The following is an 18194-nucleotide window of genomic DNA, read 5'->3' as shown; positions in this document are numbered from 1 at the left end:
CATTATATCAATCACTACATTGCCTATTCCAGACTCGACAAATTAAAACAGCATGGTAAAAATCCTATCCGGGTTAGAATTAGGGCCGTGGTACAAAGCAACCTTAGCGCTTCGCCAGTCGTAAGTCTATGTTAAGTCATGGAGTTACGATCACCTTAGCGCAAAGATCGTTTTGTACAACGGCACCCTGATCTTTAGCAACCCATGTTTGTCGTTAATGATATCAATCACTGGATTATCCGGTCCAGATTCATTCACTTAAGGACGCTGCCATGCGCAAGGTTAACACGTCTCTCAACTTCAATTTGAAAGCACGGCAGGGCTGCAATCAACATTAGATTGTCGTAAAAGCAACCAAGATGGATCTGTTGTGTGGCTGGTGACTTGGTTAACTCCGCATTTCTTATCGATGGGGAGGTGGGGTTGCCTAGTGGTTAAAGCATTCGCTCGTCACGCCGAAGGCCCGGGTTCGAATCCCCCCATGGGTATAATGTGTGAAGCTCATTTCTGGTGTCCCTCGTCCTGATATTGCTGAAATATTGCTAAAAGCGGCATAAAACCATACTCACCCACTCTTATTGCAAGTCGTTCGATTGATTACAGGCCACGGTGAGAGTGTGAACGATACAAATTATGCTAAATGAAACGCCCGTCAGCAATACTGCGCATATACTTTCAGCTGAAGTCCAACCTGCAGAGGTTAATCCAAGCAGTAACCCCGGGCGTGAATAGCAGTTGGGACCACGTCGCGCTTCTCAGTCACTCTGCCGGGGCCGACGCTATGTTGAAGATGACGGAGAGAAACCATACCTTGTTCCAGGTACGGCATTTATGTCTAAACTATGGTATCCTAGAAGGGCCATTGTCGCACTTTGCTTAGTTTTGACACTGTTTGCTTGTTTTTGCAACTAGGTGACAGCGCGATAATGTCCCTTTTAGAACTTCATGTACCAAACGGCTGTTGGCGTTTGTGGCTGAGTTTCTTCCCTTCGTGGAACAACAACATCAGGTTACATCGGGATCGGGTGGTCAGGCTCGCTGATTTGGTTGATGCATGTTATTTTATTCCAGTTGCGTATAGATCGATGTGCATGATGTCAATCATTAGATGGCCTTTTCCAGACTCGACAAATTAAAACACCAAGGTAAAAGCCCTAATGGACCCGTGAAGATCTTGCGAAACTGAACTGACAAAACCTAGTTTTGACACGTTTTGCTAGTTTTTGTGAGGACGACGGTATGGCAACGCATCAATGCCCTTTTAGGATTCCAATACAAAGTCGGACTACATATAAAACACCATGACTGACTTAACTAATGCAAATCCTCGTATTTCAATTCGGTAGATAGATGCTAGTGATATCAATCACGGGATTGTCTGGTCCAAACTCGATTATTAACAAACCGACCTCATATAGATAGAATAGTGCAGGGTGCAGCGTGAAACAACAAATATCACTTAAATATGTTCTAGTGTTGCTTGTTTGGTTGTAATTGTTCGGTGTGAACCATTGTTTCAGGCTGTCGTGTTTTGGGAACCCTTCAGTTATCAGTTCACGACAAAGACCAACTACTCCCTCCCAGCTCTCATCACGGGGACGCAGCTGTCCACGAAGAGGACGATCATCGTCCCATGCATCATCCCTGGTTTCGGCTACATCCGCTTCTACGACATGTGGGGGGAACCTCCTAAAGTGCTCGTGGACGCCAAGGTGAATAAGCTCAACTTACCTTCACTTTAATAGATGCTGCCACTAACGCCACATCTCTATCTACTGCTGCTCCTACTACCGTACCTCCTAATGCTGCTACTACCACAGCCCTTACTACTACACGGGTGACCCATGAAGATACGAGTTAAAAGTGGTCTCCAGTAACCCATGCTTGTCATAAGAGGCGACTAACGGGATCGAGTGGTCAGACTCGCTGACTTGGTTGACACATTTCATCGTATCCCAAATTGCGTAGTATAACGATGCTCATGATGTTGATGACTGGATTGTCGTGTCCAAGCTCGATTATTTACAGACCACCGCCATATAGCTGGGATATTGCTGAGTGCGGCGTAAAACTAAACTCACTCACTACTACCACACACCCTACTACTACACAGGTATATGTTCTACAAAGCGGTCCAAGCCCTACGACCTTGTAAGTGTATGCTAAAGTATGGGAATTAGATCACCTTCGCATAGACCAACATCTAGTCACTGAAATGAACATATTTTACAGAAGAAAATGTTTTTCTATGTTATACTGATAGAATATAATAAAAGGGGGCCTATCGATGATTTTCAGAAACTGAATCTTACATTGGTTTAGCCCACCGAAATATAATGCTGCAGTTTAACATGAACCCCATCAATGTAAACTGTTTCGTTTGGAACAACGTCTGGATTAACCAGGTTTCATTGTTTATGAGTTTGGGTGCCTCCTCTGGAACAGTGTCATGGGAATTCTGTGTTAGACCAATCTCCCAAAACCTGTACTGGTCCACCAAAACATGCCACCTGATATACAGGGGTAACTTGGTTTACTGAATAGTATGGCAACCTTGCCACGCTGATAGTTGTTCATAATATCAACCACCAGGTCCAATCAATGTCAATCAGCGCCGTCATATAATTTGAATAAACCCATGAAGAATTGGTCTTCTGTAACCCATGCTTGTCGTAAGAGGCGACTAACAGGATGGGGTGGTCAGGCTCATAGACTTGGTTGACATATATCATCATATCCCAATTTTGTATATTGATGCTCATGCTGTTGATCACTGGATTGTCCAGCGCAGACTCGATTATTTACAGACAGCCACCATATAGCTGGAATATTGCTGAGTTTGTGTAAAACTAAACTCACTCCCTCACTATAATTTGAGTATAACTGAAGGAAGTGTTCAACAACAAAGACAAACAACCTATCCTATAATGTTGGTATTTCTCCACAGTCTGTATCGATACCAAGACGTGTCTGGGAGGTAACGCCTCCATGATCCCAGCTTACCACCAGTACACCCAGGGAATAACATCTGCCTTCCTCATCGTTTATATCCAGGGCTTCTCCCAAACCATCAACTACGTCATCGACCAGACAAAGATACCACTACCTCTTGATGAGTTTAAATATAACATGTCAGCGCCATCCTTTAAACACTGGCCTCTACCATAGGGCAGACTGCTTTTTATCCCCTTTGTCCTGCATTTCAAGTGAGAAAACTTGACAAGATAAGAAAATAAGACATTGTCTATTGATGTATATATGAATGTGTATACTGTGTTCATTTAGAAAGTCTTTTTGTAAATATATACTATTGATCACTATTGATCTACATAAGTGTTTTAGCGTATATTTTCCACTTGGGGTCAATTTTTGTATCCTGACAGAGGGTAACATTTATTAAAAATGGTTCATGATTATGTCACTGACACAGGTGGAATAATGGTGAAAGCACTCACTGAAAAGAGTGTGTGTGAGTGAGTGAGTGAGAGTGAATGAGTGTTTAGTTTTATGCGGCTTTTAGCAATATTCCTACAATATCATATGGAGGACACCAGGAATGGGCTTCACACATTGTACCCATGTGGGGAATCAAACCTGGGTCTTTGGCGTGAAGAGCGAACTCTTTAACCACTGGGCTACCCCACCGCCGCTCTCACTGAAAACAAGAAGCAGAGTGATGGTGTAGTTGTTTTATTGACTATCTTTCCTTACTATCAGAGTAAGCATCATTACAATTATGCAGACAATTACAGAGTGATCACTTCAGCATCACAGCAACATGGCCAGGCATATGGTCACTTGAACCATGTATGCTGAGACTGAACATGGATTGTATTCTTTCTGACATGACAGACTAATAAATCAACACATTGCCATTGCAAATCCAGAATACAACTACCCAGATGCTTGAATATACATTTTCTAAAATTTATCATGCACTACATAGGTCGTCTGGGTGCAGAGAAGCACTGCAGCTATCGCAAAGTAGTCTTACAGCATAGGAGTGATAGCACTATTATTACTTTCTGCATGTAGGTCCTATGAGGCAAGCACAACAGTTTATCCTGAAAATACAGGCACCTGTTTAAAGGGTTCTTTCATTCGACTTAAGATCTGGGTTCACTCCTCACATAGGTAAATCATACGAAGACTATTCTTGGTGTCCCCTAGTTCTTGAAAATTTCTAAAACCATTATTGCTCTACAGTTCAAATAACAGAATTTTCAAGTGTTTTGAACCTCTTTTCATATTCCCACTAACTCACTAACAGGTAACATTAGTGTGTCAAACTTAAATGGAACAATTTTCATAAATATCCCGGATCTATTCGAAAATGCAGGAAGTTCGGAAGTTGGCTATGAAGTTACGTCACCACTCTCATCCCTCCTATAGCTAACAAAGCACAGAATGTCTCTCGCTCACTAAAGCTTTTTGATTGGATAGCTATTTTCATCATTGTGCTGTCCGCCTGTCAGTCTGGTATTTCAGCTTATTTATCAAAACAAACTGGAAACATAATGTAGTGAAAAGTCGAGGATAGTATTCAATATGGACATTAATTAATTCTTTAGCCCATAAAACCAGACTAGAGATCACGTGACACTTGCCTGAGTCACCTGACTCCGTATCTGTGTGATACAATGCATCGTGTCGATAAACCGATAAACAGTCTTTGCTCTCGATAGCAAACATGAAGTCAACCGCTCTGATCCTCGTGTGCGTCACCATCGCTACAGGTGAGATATTCGAAATGTGCTATTAATCCGATTACTCAGTAAGGTCAGTGGTCGGTAAAAATTATAATGTTTGATTCAAGAACATTTACGAAGCATTGGATTGGGTGAAATTAATAAACTAGGAGATGAAAACGTCAAAGACGCTTTTCTTTCGAAATTGACCAGATACTTTTACATTTTTCATATTTTACGAAATGAGGTGAGGTGAGGTGAAATTGGGTTTAACGTCGTGCTTGAGAATATTTCGCTCATATGACGACGTTCATGCGTGTGTATGTGTATGTGCGGCTGCTTGTACTAGCCCAGACTTAAGCTGGTTTTATAGTGATAGCTCACTGAGATACCATGCCGCAGTGAAGGCTGAATACCCCACTCAGACACAGTATACTGACTCCGAGCCGACCAGTACTTGTTGTACCCATTAATGCCGAGCGCCAGGCAGGGACCAACAAGTACCATATTTTAACGTCTTTTGGTATGACTCGGTCGGAGATCGAACCCGCGACCTTCCACTCTCCGGGCGGATGCTCTAACCACTACACCACGGAGGCGGTCTTTTAAAAAATGAAGTTAATTAACATGGTCTTAAGATTTTCAATGTAAGTACCTTTTTGGTTGACGGATTCCTTCGTTTCATTGTGTAGTGATACGTGTCGTTTTTACGGAATATTTAACACACCTGAACGTGACATTCTTTATTAATTGATATTGGTCAACATGCGGACTCGATGACATGAGTGAGTGAGTTTAATTTTACGCCGCTTTTAGAAATATTCCAGCAATATCATGGCACGGGACACCAGAAATGGGCTTCACACATTGTACCCATGTGTGAAATCGAACCCGAGTCTTCGGAGTGACGAGCGAACGCTTTAACCAGTAGGCTACCCCACCGCCCCTAATGATATGAAACGGGTTACCCAGTTGGAGTTATGTGCCGTATGAGGGCCAGGATCCTGTGATCTTGTTTTCGAATCCACTTTTCGCCAGATTATGAACCAAACTGTAAACCTGTTTTTTCCAAAAATCATCAGCAGTTTCATTTCACACTGAACTAAATCTTCATAATATGGCTGAAATACGGCGTAAAGCACTCATCAACAAACGACCATTATTAAGTCTGGTCACGAGTATATTACTGAATGCACTGCAGGCCTGTATGTCGACCACGGTGATCCATACAAATCCGGCACGTTGACAACGGGGAAAGTCGTCGTTACCGTCCTCGAAGACAAGAGCCCCCTGCATGCCGTCGCCTACTACCCTAACGTCACCGGGGACTACGGCGTTGTCTTCTTTATCCCGGGACTGGACGGTGTTATTCTCAGCGAGTTCTACTCCGAGTGTCTCACTGCAATAGCTCAGCATGGGTAGGTCAAGTCAGTCTTGAAACTGTATTAAACACGGCATGGGCAGGTGATACCACATACGTCAACACCATAGCTCAGCATGGGTAGGTCAAGTCCACCTCGAAACTCTGTTGCTCAGCAAGGGTTGGTGATACCACGTACGTCAACATCATTGTTCAGCATGGGTAGGTCAAGTCCAACTCGAAACTCTGTAGGTCAGCAAGGGTTGGTGATACCACATACGTCAACATCATTGCTCAGCATGGGTTGGTGAAGTCCAACGCCTAAACTCTCTAACTGAGCATGGGTAGGTGATATGAAGTATCTCAAAACTGCATATCAAAGTGGATAGGTGCTGTCAGGTATCTGAACACTGTACCTCAACAAGGGTAGGTGATATCAAATGTCTCAACTAGGACTGTTAGGGGATATCAATTATCTCAACTCTAAAGCTCAACATATGAGAACTCAACTATCGTTACACTGTACCTTAACTTAGGGTGTGATATCCAGAACCTTAGTTATGTTGCTCAACATGGGCCACGACATGATAAGGTAATGTTGTGTTGCCCATAGTCGGTTTACTCATGACTATTGATGGAGATGGACCACCTATGTGTGTCACTTGCGATGAAGCGTTCACCATCAAGCATATACTGCTTGACTGTGTGGACGTTTCAGGTTCAAGGGATTCACATTACCAAGCGATAAATCTGAAAGATCTGTTTTCCCGCTTGAGCGGGCATCTCATTGTGAACTACCTAAGGGAAGTTGACCTGTATCATAAATTGTAACTATGTAATGTGAATGACGGATTGCATGTTTTTTTATAAAACCCTTGTGCTATGACGTTGTCTGTTTGTCATGAATGCCATGAATAAATATGTTATTTTTAAAAACCCAACTCCTTTAAGCTTTGTACTTAAAATGACCATGTGTACAGACTTGGTCTCGTCGCTATATGGCTGAAGTTATGCCGATGTGACGTCACACTCAACTCAACTCAGTATGGGTAGGTGTTGAGAATCAACTTGAGTGGGTAATATTCAATATGTCAACTACGACATCCCTGAGTTATCCTTAGAACGTCGTAATTTTGGAATTGTTTCAATATTCTATTCCCCAATGTTTGTAGATTCGTCGTGGTCGCTAGTGACTACATTTTTCCTGCGCTTGATAACCCGTCCGGTAACCACATGAACAAAGAGAAACTTGGCTCCATCGCTGACAAGTACATGGAGCAGTTTTACTGGGTAAGTATCAGTCTGGTCGTCGTCTGCTCGTGCCATTTCTGCCAGGGGAGCAGTGGCTCCATATTGTATCCATTGCAACAAGGATTGGTTTCACAGATTGAATCGAACCCGTGTCTTCGGGGAACTCATTGTCCGCTAGACATGGCATTCTAGCGGTAACATCACAGTTAACAAATGGGGCGGTGGGGTAGTTCAGTGGTTGAAGGGTTCGCTCCTCCTCTGACAACCAAGTTCGATTCCCCACATGGGTACATTGTGTGAAGCCCATTCCTGATGTCCCCCGCCGTGATATTGCTAAAAGCGGCATAAAACCCAACTCATTCACTCACTCAGTGAACAAATCAACACAGCCTATAGGGGCATCCTTCATGCTGTCAGGTTACATTGGGATCGGGTAGTCAGACTCGCTGACTTGGTTGATGCAGGTTATTATATTCCAGTTACGTAGATCGATGATCATTATATCAATCACTACATTGCCTATTCCAGACTCGACAAATTAAAACAGCATGGTAAAAATCCTATCCGGGTTAGAATTGGGGGCCGTTGTACAAAGCAACCTTAGCGCTTCGCCAGTCGTAAGTCAATGTTAAGGTATGGGAGTTACGATCACCTTAGCGCAAAGATCGTTTTGTACAACGACACCCTGATCTTTAGCAACCCGTGTTTGTCGTTAATGATATCAATCACTGGATTACCCGGTCCAGATTCATTCACTTAAGGACGCTGCCATGCGCAAGGTTAACACGTCTCTCAACTTCAATTTGAAAGCGCGGCAGGGCTGCAATCAACATTAGATTGTCGTAAAAAGCAACCAAGATGGATCTGTTGTGTTAACCGCGCATTTCTTATGGATGAGGAGGTGGGGTAGCCTAGTGGTTAAAGCATTCGCTCGTCACGCCGAAGGCCCGGGTTCGAATCCCCCCATGGGTATAATGTGTGAAGCTCATTTCTGGTGTCCCTCGTCCTGATATTGCTGAAATATTGTTAAAAGCGGCATAAAACCATACTCACCCACTCTTATTGTAAGTCGTTCGATTGATTACAGGCCACGGTGAGAGTGTGAACGATGCAATGATGCTAAATGAAACGCCCGTCAGCAATACTGCGCATATACTTTCAGCTGAAGTCCAACCTGCAGAGGTTAATCCAAGCAGTAACACCGGGCGTGAATAGCAGTTGGGACCACGTCGCGCTTCTCAGTCACTCTGCCGGGGCCGACGCTTTGTTGAAGATGACGGAGAGAAACCATACCTTGTTCCAGGTTCGGCATTTATGTCTAAACTATGGTATCCTAGAAGGGCCATTGTCGCACTTTGCTTAGTTTTGACACTGTTTGCTTGTTTTGGCGACTAGGCGACAGAGCGATAATGTCCCTTTTAGAACTTCATGTACCAAACGGCTGTTGGCGTTTGTGGCTGAGTTTCTTCCCTTCGTGGAACAATGACATCAGGTTACATCGGGATCGGGTGGTCAGGCTCGCTGATTTGGTTGATGCATGTTATTTTATTCCAGTTGCGTATAGATCGATGTGCATGATGTCAATCACTAGATTGCCTGTTCCAGACTCGACAAATTAAAACACCAAGGTAAAAGCCCTAATGGACCCGTGAAGATCTTGCGAAACTGAACTGACAAAACCTAGTTTTGACACGTTTTGCTAGTTTTTGTGAGGACGACGGTATGGCAACGCATCAATGCCCCTTTTAGGATTCCAATACAAAGTCGTACTACATATAAAACACCATGACTGACTTAACTAATGCATATCCTCTTATTTCAGTTCGGTAGATAGATGCTAGTGATATCAATCACGTAATTGTCTGGTCCAAACTCGATTATTAACAAACCGACCTCATATAGATAGAATAGTGCAGGGTGCAGCGTGAAACAACAAATATCACTTAAATATGTTCTAGTGTTGCTTGTTTGGTTGTAATTGTTCGGTGTGAACCATTGTTTCAGGCTGTCGTGTTTTGGGAACCCTTCAGTTATCAGTTCACGACAAAGACCAACTACTCCCTCCCAGCTCTCATCACGGGGACGCAGCTGTCCACGAAGAAAGCGATCATCGTCCCATGCATCATCGCTGGTTTCGGCTACAACCACTTCTACGACATGTGGGGGGAACCTCCTAAAGTCCTCGTGGACGCCAAGGTGAATAAGCTCAACTTACCTTCACTTTAATAGATGCTGCCACTAACGCCACATCTCTATCTACTGCTGCTCCTACTACCGTACCTCCTAATGCTGCAACTACCACACCCCCTACTACTACACGGGTAACCCATGAAGATACGAGTTAAAAGTGGTCTCCAGTAACCCATGCTTGTCATAAGAGGCGACTAACGGGATCGAGTGGTCAGACTCACTGACTTGGTTGACACATTTCATCGTATCCCAAATTGCGTAGTATAACGATGCTCATGATGTTGATGACTGGATTGTCGTGTCCAGACTCGATTATTTACAGACCACCGCCATATAGCTGGGATATTGCTGAGTGCGGCGTAAGTGTATGCTAAAGTATGGGAGTGAGTTCATCTTCGCATAGCCCAACATCTAGTCACTGAAATGAACATATTTTACAGAAGAAAATGTTTTTCTATGTTATACTCATAGAATATAATAAAAAGGGGCCTATTGATGATATTCAGAAACTGAATCTGTAGTAATCCAGACTTGTCACATATTCCAGACCTTTGCTTTCCGATCGTTTTGTGGGACAAGACCCCAATAATAAAAGACAGGCAAACTTAGATTGTTTGTTCTATATTTTATAATTTCTTCTTTTACAGAACTTTGGTCACTGCGACCTCATGGATTATGCCTTTCGTGATTGTAAGTGTGATAACGCGACCTAAACATATAGATAGTACCTATGTAGATACTATAGATATGGTTATCATGTATGTCATGTATGAACGATGCTGAAGAGTGTATAAACTGACATATACAACATACGGTTGCTATCGACAGTGAGATAATAACATGATAAGGTGAAACAGGAGATTACCTTAGATTACCCCATCAATGTAAACTGTTTCGTTTGGAACAACGTCTGGATTAACCAGGTTTCATTGTTTATGAGTTTGGGTGCCTCCTCTGGAACAGTGTCATGGGAATTCTGTGTTAGACCAATCTCCCAAAACCTGTACTGGTCCACCAAAACATGCCACCTGATATACAGGGGGGTAACTTGGTTTATTGAATAGCATGGCAACCTGACCACGCTGATAGTTGTTCATAATATCAACCACCAGGTCCAATCAATGTCAATCATCGCCGTCATATAATTTGAATAAACCCATGAAGAATTGGTCTTCTGTAACCCATGCTTGTCGTAAGAGGCGACTAACAGGATGGGGTGATCAGGCTCACAGACTTGGTTGACATATATCATCATATCCCAATTTTGTATATTGATGCTCATGCTGTTGATCACTGGATTGTCCAGCGCGGCCTCGATTATTTACAGACAGCCGCCATATAGCTGGAATATCGCTTAGTGAGTGTAAAACTAAACTCACTCCCTCACTTTAATTTGAGTATAACTGAAGGAAGTGTTAAACAGCAAAGACAAACAACCTATCCTATAATGTTGGTATTTCTCCACAGTCTGTATCGATACCAAGACGTGTCTGGGAGGTAACGCCTCCATGATCCCAGCTTACCACCAGTACACCCAGGGAATAACATCTGCCTTCCTCGTCGTTTATCTCCAGGGCTTCTCCCAAACCATCAACTACGTCATCGACCAGACAAAGATACCACTACCTCTTGATGAGTTTAAATATAACATGTCAGCGCCATCCTATAAACACTGGCCTCTACCATAGGACAGACTGCTTTTTATCCCTTGTCTTTTCCATAACATGCATTTCAAGTGGGAAAACTTGACAAGATAAAAAAAATAAGACATTGTCTATTGATGTATATATGAATGTGTATACTGTATTCATTTAGAAAGTCTTTTTGTAAATATATACATGAACTATTGATATGCATAAGTGTTTTAGCGTATGTTTTCCACTTGGGGTCAATTTGTGTATCCTGACAGAGGGTAACATTTATTAAAAATGGTTCATGAATATGTTACTGATACAGTTGGAATAATTGTGAAAGCACTCAAACTCCGACTGCTATTGTATATGGCAAGTGTGGAAGATATCCTCTTTTTATAAACGCATTGTGTAAAACTTTAAAATATTGGTTAAACGTTATTCATATGCATCAAGATAGAACTCCTTTGAAAGTGTACAAAATGCAAATGCATTACTGTGGATATAAGACATATGCTCCATATATTAGAGAAATACTTTTCTCACATGGATTTGGTTACGTCTGGATGTCTCAGACAGTTGGTGATGCAGCTTCATTCAAGACTGTTGCAATCAATGTGTTTTTCAATCATGGAATTGTACATTGAATAACAGTTCAAGATACCGTATTTACCGAGTTTAAAAGTCTGTTAACTCCAGAAAAATATTTATCATGTATCTTGGACAAAAAGTTTCGAAATATTTTGATCAAATTTAGATGTGGGTTATTAAGGTTAAAGTATAATGAGGGAAGATGGTTAAATGTTGAGTTTGCAACTCGTAATTGTCCATTGTGTAAGCTGGGTGTAGAAGATGAGTATCATTTTATTTTTATATGTACTGAATATAACTCCTTAGATTAAAATACTTGCCATATGTATATCAGAAACAAACAAACTACTATAAATTTTAGTCCCTGTTATCCACAAATAATGAAACACTTTTAAGAAATTTATGTAACTATATCTTTCATGCTTATAAAATCAGAGCAATCAAACTCCAATAAATGTTCTTTAAACCACAGATTTGTCCATTTTAAATGTTTATGAAGGTGTGTATATATATTTATATTAAATATTATATTAATACTGACAAGAAATCTATTGGAACAAATAACACGTGTATTATTGATATGTATGCCCTTTAAAGTGTATCTATATTTGTAAACAAATGTATGTATGATGTATATGGGCCTGTGGCCTACATACGGAATAAAAATACTTGACTTGACTTGACTTGACTTGATTTGACTAACTGAAAAGAGTGTGAGTGAGTGAGTGAGTGGGTGAGTGAGTGAGAGTGAATGAGTGTTTAGTTTTATGCGGCTTTTAGCATATTCCTACAATGTCATAGTGGAGGACACCAGAAATGGGCTTCACACATTGTACCCATGTGGGGAATCAAACCTGGGTCTTTGGCGTGATGAGCGAACTCTTTAACCACTGGGCTACCCCACCGCCGCTCTCACTGAAAACAAGAAGCAGAGTGATGGTGTAGTTGTTTTAATGACTACCTTTCCTTACTATCAGAGTAAGCATCATTACAATTATGCAGACAATTACAGAGTGATCACTTCAGCATCACAGCAACATGGCCAGGCATATGGTCACTTGAACCATGTATGCTGAGACTGAACATGGATTGTATTCTTTCTGACATGACAGACTAATAAATCAACACATTGCCATTGCAAATCCAAAATAATACTACCCAGATGCTTTAATATACATTTTCTAAATTTATCATGCACTGCATAGGTCGTCTGGGTGCAGAGAAGCACTGCAGCTATCGCAAAGTAGTCTTACAGCATAGGAGTGATAGCACTATTATTACTTTCTGCATGTAGGTCCTATGAGGCAAGCACAACAGTTTATCCTGAAAATATAAGCACCTGTTTAAAGGGTTCTTTCATTCGACTTAAGATCTGGGTTCACTCCTCACATAGGTAAATCATACGAAGACTATTCTTGGTGTCCCCTAGTTCTTGAAAATTTCTAAAACCGTTATTGCTCTACAGTTCAAACAACAGAATTTTCAAGTGTTTTGAACCTCTTTTCACACTCCCACTAACTCACTAACAGGTAACATTAGTGTGTCAAACTTAAATGGAACAATTTTCATAAATATCCCGGATCTATTCGAAAATGCAGGAAGTTCGGAAGTTACGTCACCACTCTCATCCCTCCTATAGCTAACAAAGCACAGAATGTCTCTCGCTCACTAAAGCTTTTTGATTGGATAGCTATTTTCATCATTGTGATGTCCGCCTGTCCGTCTGGCATTTCAGCTTATTTATCAAAACACACTGGAAACATAATGTAGTGAATAGTCGAGGATAGTAATCAATATGGACATTAATTAATTCTTGAGCCCATAAGACCAGAGTAGAGATCACATGACACTTGCCTGAGTCACCTGACCAATGTTGTGCAACGTGCAATGCGTTATCTGTGTGATACAATGCATCGTGTCGATAAACCGATAAATAGTCTTTGCTCTGGATAGCAAACATGAAGTCAACTGATCCCCGTGTGCGTCACCATCGCTACAGGTGAGATATTCGAAATGTGCTATTAATCCGATTACTCAGTAAGGTCAGTGGTCGAAGTAAAAATTTTAATGTTTGATTTAAAACATTTACGAAGCATTGGATTGGGTGAAATTAATAAACTATGAGATGAAAACGTCAAAGACGCTTTTCTTTCGAAATTGACCAGATACTTTTACATTTTTCATATTTAAAAATGAAGTTAATTAACATTGTCTTAAGATTTTGAATGTAAGTAACTTTTTGGTTGACGGATTCCTTCGTTTCATTGTGTAGTGATACGTGTCGTTTTTACGGAATATTTAACACACCTGAACGTGACATTCTTTATTAATTGATATTGGTCAACATGCGGACTCGATGACATGAGTGAGTGAGTTTAATTTTACGCCGCTTTTATAAATATTCCAGCAATATCATGGCGGGGGACACCAGAAATGGGCTTCACACATTGTACCCATGTGTGAAATCGAACCCGAGTCTTCGGCGTGACGAGCGAACGCTTTAACCACTAGGCTACCCCACCGCCCCTAATGATATGAAACGGGTTACCCAGTTGGAGTTATGTGCCGTATGTGGGCCAGGATACTGTGATCTTGTGTTCGAATCCACTTTTCGCCAGATTATGAACCAAACTGTAAACCTGTTTTTTTTCTAAAATCATCAGCAGTTTCATTTCACACTGAACTAAATCTTCATAATATGGCTGAAATACGGCGTAAAGCACAATTCACTCATCAACAAACGACCATTATTAAGTCTGGTCACGAGAATATTACTGAATGCACTGCAGGCCTGTATGTCGACCACGGTGATCCATACAAATCCGGCACGTTGACAACGGGGAAAGTCGTCGTCACCGTCCTCGAAGACAATAGCCCCCTGCATGCCGTCGCCTACTACCCTAACGTCACCGGGGACTACGGCGTTGTCTTCTTTATCCCGGGACTGGACGGTGTCATTCTCAGCGCGTTCTACTCCGAGTATCTGGGTGTGTGATACCACGTACGTCAACACCATAGCTCAGCATGGGTAGGTCAAGTCCACCTCGAAACTCTGTAGCTCAGCATAGGTAGATGATACCACATACGTGAACACAATTGTTCAGCATGGGTAGGTCAAGTCCACCTCGAAACTCTGTAGCTCAGCAAGGGCAGGTGATACCACTTACGTGAACACCATTGTTCAGCATGGGTAGGTCAAGTCCACCTCGAAACTCTGTAGCTCAGCATGGGCAGGTGATACCACTTACGTTAACACCATAGCTCGGCATGGGTAGGTCAAGTCCACCTCGAAACTCTGTAGCTCAGCAAGGGTTGGTGATACCACGTACGTGTACACCATTGTTCAACATGGGTAGGTCAAGTCCAACTCGAAACTCTGTAGCTCAACAAGGGTTGGTGATACCACGTACGTCAACATCATTGCTCAGCATGGGTTGGTGAAGTCCAACGCCTAAACTCTCTAACTGAGCATGGGTAGGTGAAATGAAGTATCTCAAAACTGCATATCAAAGGGGATAGGTGCTGTCAGGTATCTGAACACTGTACCTCAACATGGGTAGGTGATATCAAATGTCTCAACTAGGACTGTTAGGGGATATCAATTATCTCAACTCTTAAGCTCAACATAGGAGAACACAACTATCGTAACACTGTACCTTAACTTAGGTTGTGATATCAAGTACATGTACCTTAGTTATGTTGCTCAACATGGGTCAAGACGTGATAAGGTAATTCTACGACGATGTTGTATTGGCCATAGTCGGTTTACTCATGACTATTGATGGAGATGGACCTCCTATGTGTGTCACTTGCGAAGAAGCGTTCACCATCAAGCATATACTGCTTGACTGTGTGGACGTTTCAGGTTCAAGGGGATTCACATTATCAAGCGATAAATCTGACCTTGTCTGTTGGCCAATAATAATGCCATGAACAAATATGTTATTTTCAAAAAAACCCAACTCATTTAAGCTTTGTACTTAAAATGACCACGTGTACAGACTTGGTCTCGTCGCTATATGGCTGAAGTAATGCCGATGTGACGTAACACTCAACTCAACTCAGTATGGGTAGGTGTTGTTGAGTATCAACTTGAGTAGGTAATATTCAATATGTCAACTACGACATCCCTGAGTTATCCTCAGAACGTGGTAATTTTGGAATTGTTTCAATATTCTATTCCCCAATGTTTGTAGATTCGTCGTGGTCGCTAGTGACTACATTTTCCCTGCGCTTGATAACCCGACCGGTTACCACAGGAACAAAGAGAAACTTGGCTCCATCGCTGACAAGTACATGGAGCAGTTTTACTGGGTAAGTATCAGTCTGGTCGTCGTTTGCTCGTGCCATTTCTGCCAGGGGAGCAGTGGCTCCATATTGTATCCATTGCAACAAGGATTGGTTTCACAGATTGAATCGAACCCGTGTCTTCGGCGAACCCACTGTCCGCTAGACATGACATTCTAGCGGTAACATCACAGTTAACAAATGGGGCGGTGGGGTAGTTCAGTGGTTGAAGGGTTCGCTCCTCACTCTGACAACCAAGTTCGATTCCCCACAAGGGTACATTGTGTTAAGCCCATTCCTGATGTCCCCCGCCGTGATATTGCTAAAAGCGGCATAAAACCCAACTCATTCACTCACTCAGTGAACAAATCAACACAGCCTATAGGGGCATCCTTCATGCTGTCAGGTTACATTGGGATCGGGTTGTCAGACTCGCTGACTTGGTTGATGCAGGTTATAATATTCCAATTACGTAGATCGATGATCATGATATCAGTCACTACATTGCCTATTCCAGACTCGACAAATTAAAACAGCATGGTAAAAATCCTATCCGGGTTAGAATTGGGGGCCGTTGTACAAAGCAACCTTAGCGCTTCGCCAGTCGTAAGTTTATCTTAAGGTATGGGAGTTACGATCACCTTAGAGCAAAGATCGCTTTGTACAATGGCACCCTGATCTTTAGCAACCCATGTTTGTCGTTAATGATATCAATCACTGGATTACCCGGTCCAGATTCATTCACTTAAGGACGCTGCCATGCGCAAGGTTAACACGTCTCTCAACTTCAACTAGAATGCGCGACAGGGCTGCTATCAACATTAGATTGTCGTAAAGAGCAACCAAAATGGATCTGTTGTGTGGCTGGTGACTTGGTTAACCGCGCATTTCTTATCGATGAGGCGGTGAGGTAGCCTAGTGGTTAAAGCATTCGCTCGTCACGCCGAAGGCCCGGGTTCGAATCCCCCCATGGGTATAATGTGTGAAGCTCATTTCTGGTGTCCCTCGTTGTGATATTGCTGAAATATTGCTAAAAGAGGCATAAAACCATACTCACCCACTCTTATTGTAAGTCGTTCGATTGATTACAGGCCACGGTGAGAGTGTGAACGATGCAATGATGCTAAATGAAACGCCCGTCAGCAATACTGCGCATATACTTTCAGCTGAAGTCCAACCTGCAGAGGTTAATCCAAGCAGTAACACCGGGCGTGAATAGCAGTTGGGACCACGTCGCGCTTCTCAGTCACTCTGCCGGAGCCGACGCTATGTTGAAGATGACGGAGAGAAACCATACCTTGTTCCAGGTACGGCATTTATGTCTAAACTATGGTATCCTAGAAGGGCCATTGTCGCACTTTGCTTAGTTTTGACACTGTTTGCTTGTTTTTGCGACTAGGCGACAGCGCGATAATGTCCCTTTTAGAACTTCAAGTTTGTGGCTGAGTTTCTTCCCTTCGTGGAACAACGACATCAGGTTACATCGGGATCGGGTGGTCAGGCTCGCTGATTTGGTTGATGCATGTTATTTTATTCTAGTTGCGTATAGAACGATGTGCATGATGTCAATCACTAGATTGCCTGTTCCAGACTCGACAAATGAAAACACCGAGGTAAAAGCCCTAATGGACCCGTGAAGATCTTGCGAAACTGAACTGACAAAACCTAGTTTTGACACTTTTTGCTAGTTTTTGTGAGGACGACGGTATGGCAACGCATCAATGCCCCTTTTAGGATTCCAATACAAAGTCGGACTACATATAAAACACCATGACTGACTTAACTAATGCATATCCTCGTATTTCAATTCGGTAGATAGATGTTAGTGATATCAATCACGGGATTGTCTGGTCCAAACTCGATTATTAACAAACCGACCTCATATAGATAGAATACTGCAGGGTGCAGCGTGAAACAACAAATATAACTGAAATATGTTCTAGTGTTGCTTGTTTGGTTGTAATTGTTCGGTGTGAACCATTGTTTCAGGCTGTCGTGTTTTGGGAACCATTCAGTTATCAGTTCACGACAAAGACCAACTACTCCCTCCCAGCTCTCATCACGGGGACGCAGCTGTCCACGAAGAGGGCGATCATTGTCTCATGCATCATCCCTGGTTTCGGCTACAACCACTTCTACGACATGTGGGGGGAACCTCCTAAAGTCCTCGTGGACGCCAAGGTGAATAATTTCAAC

General features: G+C 42.4%; 1 protein-coding gene across 14 annotated transcripts in view; it reads right to left on the bottom strand.

Annotated features, from left to right (window-relative positions):
* Positions 1 to 18194, bottom strand: part of LOC124256193 (prenylcysteine oxidase-like) — a 98434-nt gene that overhangs the window by 24369 nt on the left and 55871 nt on the right. The gene's annotated exons all lie outside the window — the stretch shown is intronic.

The sequence above is a fragment of the Haliotis rubra genome, unplaced genomic scaffold (genome assembly GCF_003918875.1).
Source record: "Haliotis rubra isolate DU_JTF1 unplaced genomic scaffold, ASM391887v1 Scf62, whole genome shotgun sequence".
In the NCBI taxonomy this organism is placed as follows: domain Eukaryota; kingdom Metazoa; phylum Mollusca; class Gastropoda; order Lepetellida; family Haliotidae; genus Haliotis; species Haliotis rubra.
The sequence above is the reverse complement of the archived record's forward strand: the minus strand, read 5'-3'. Positions and strand labels throughout refer to the sequence as shown.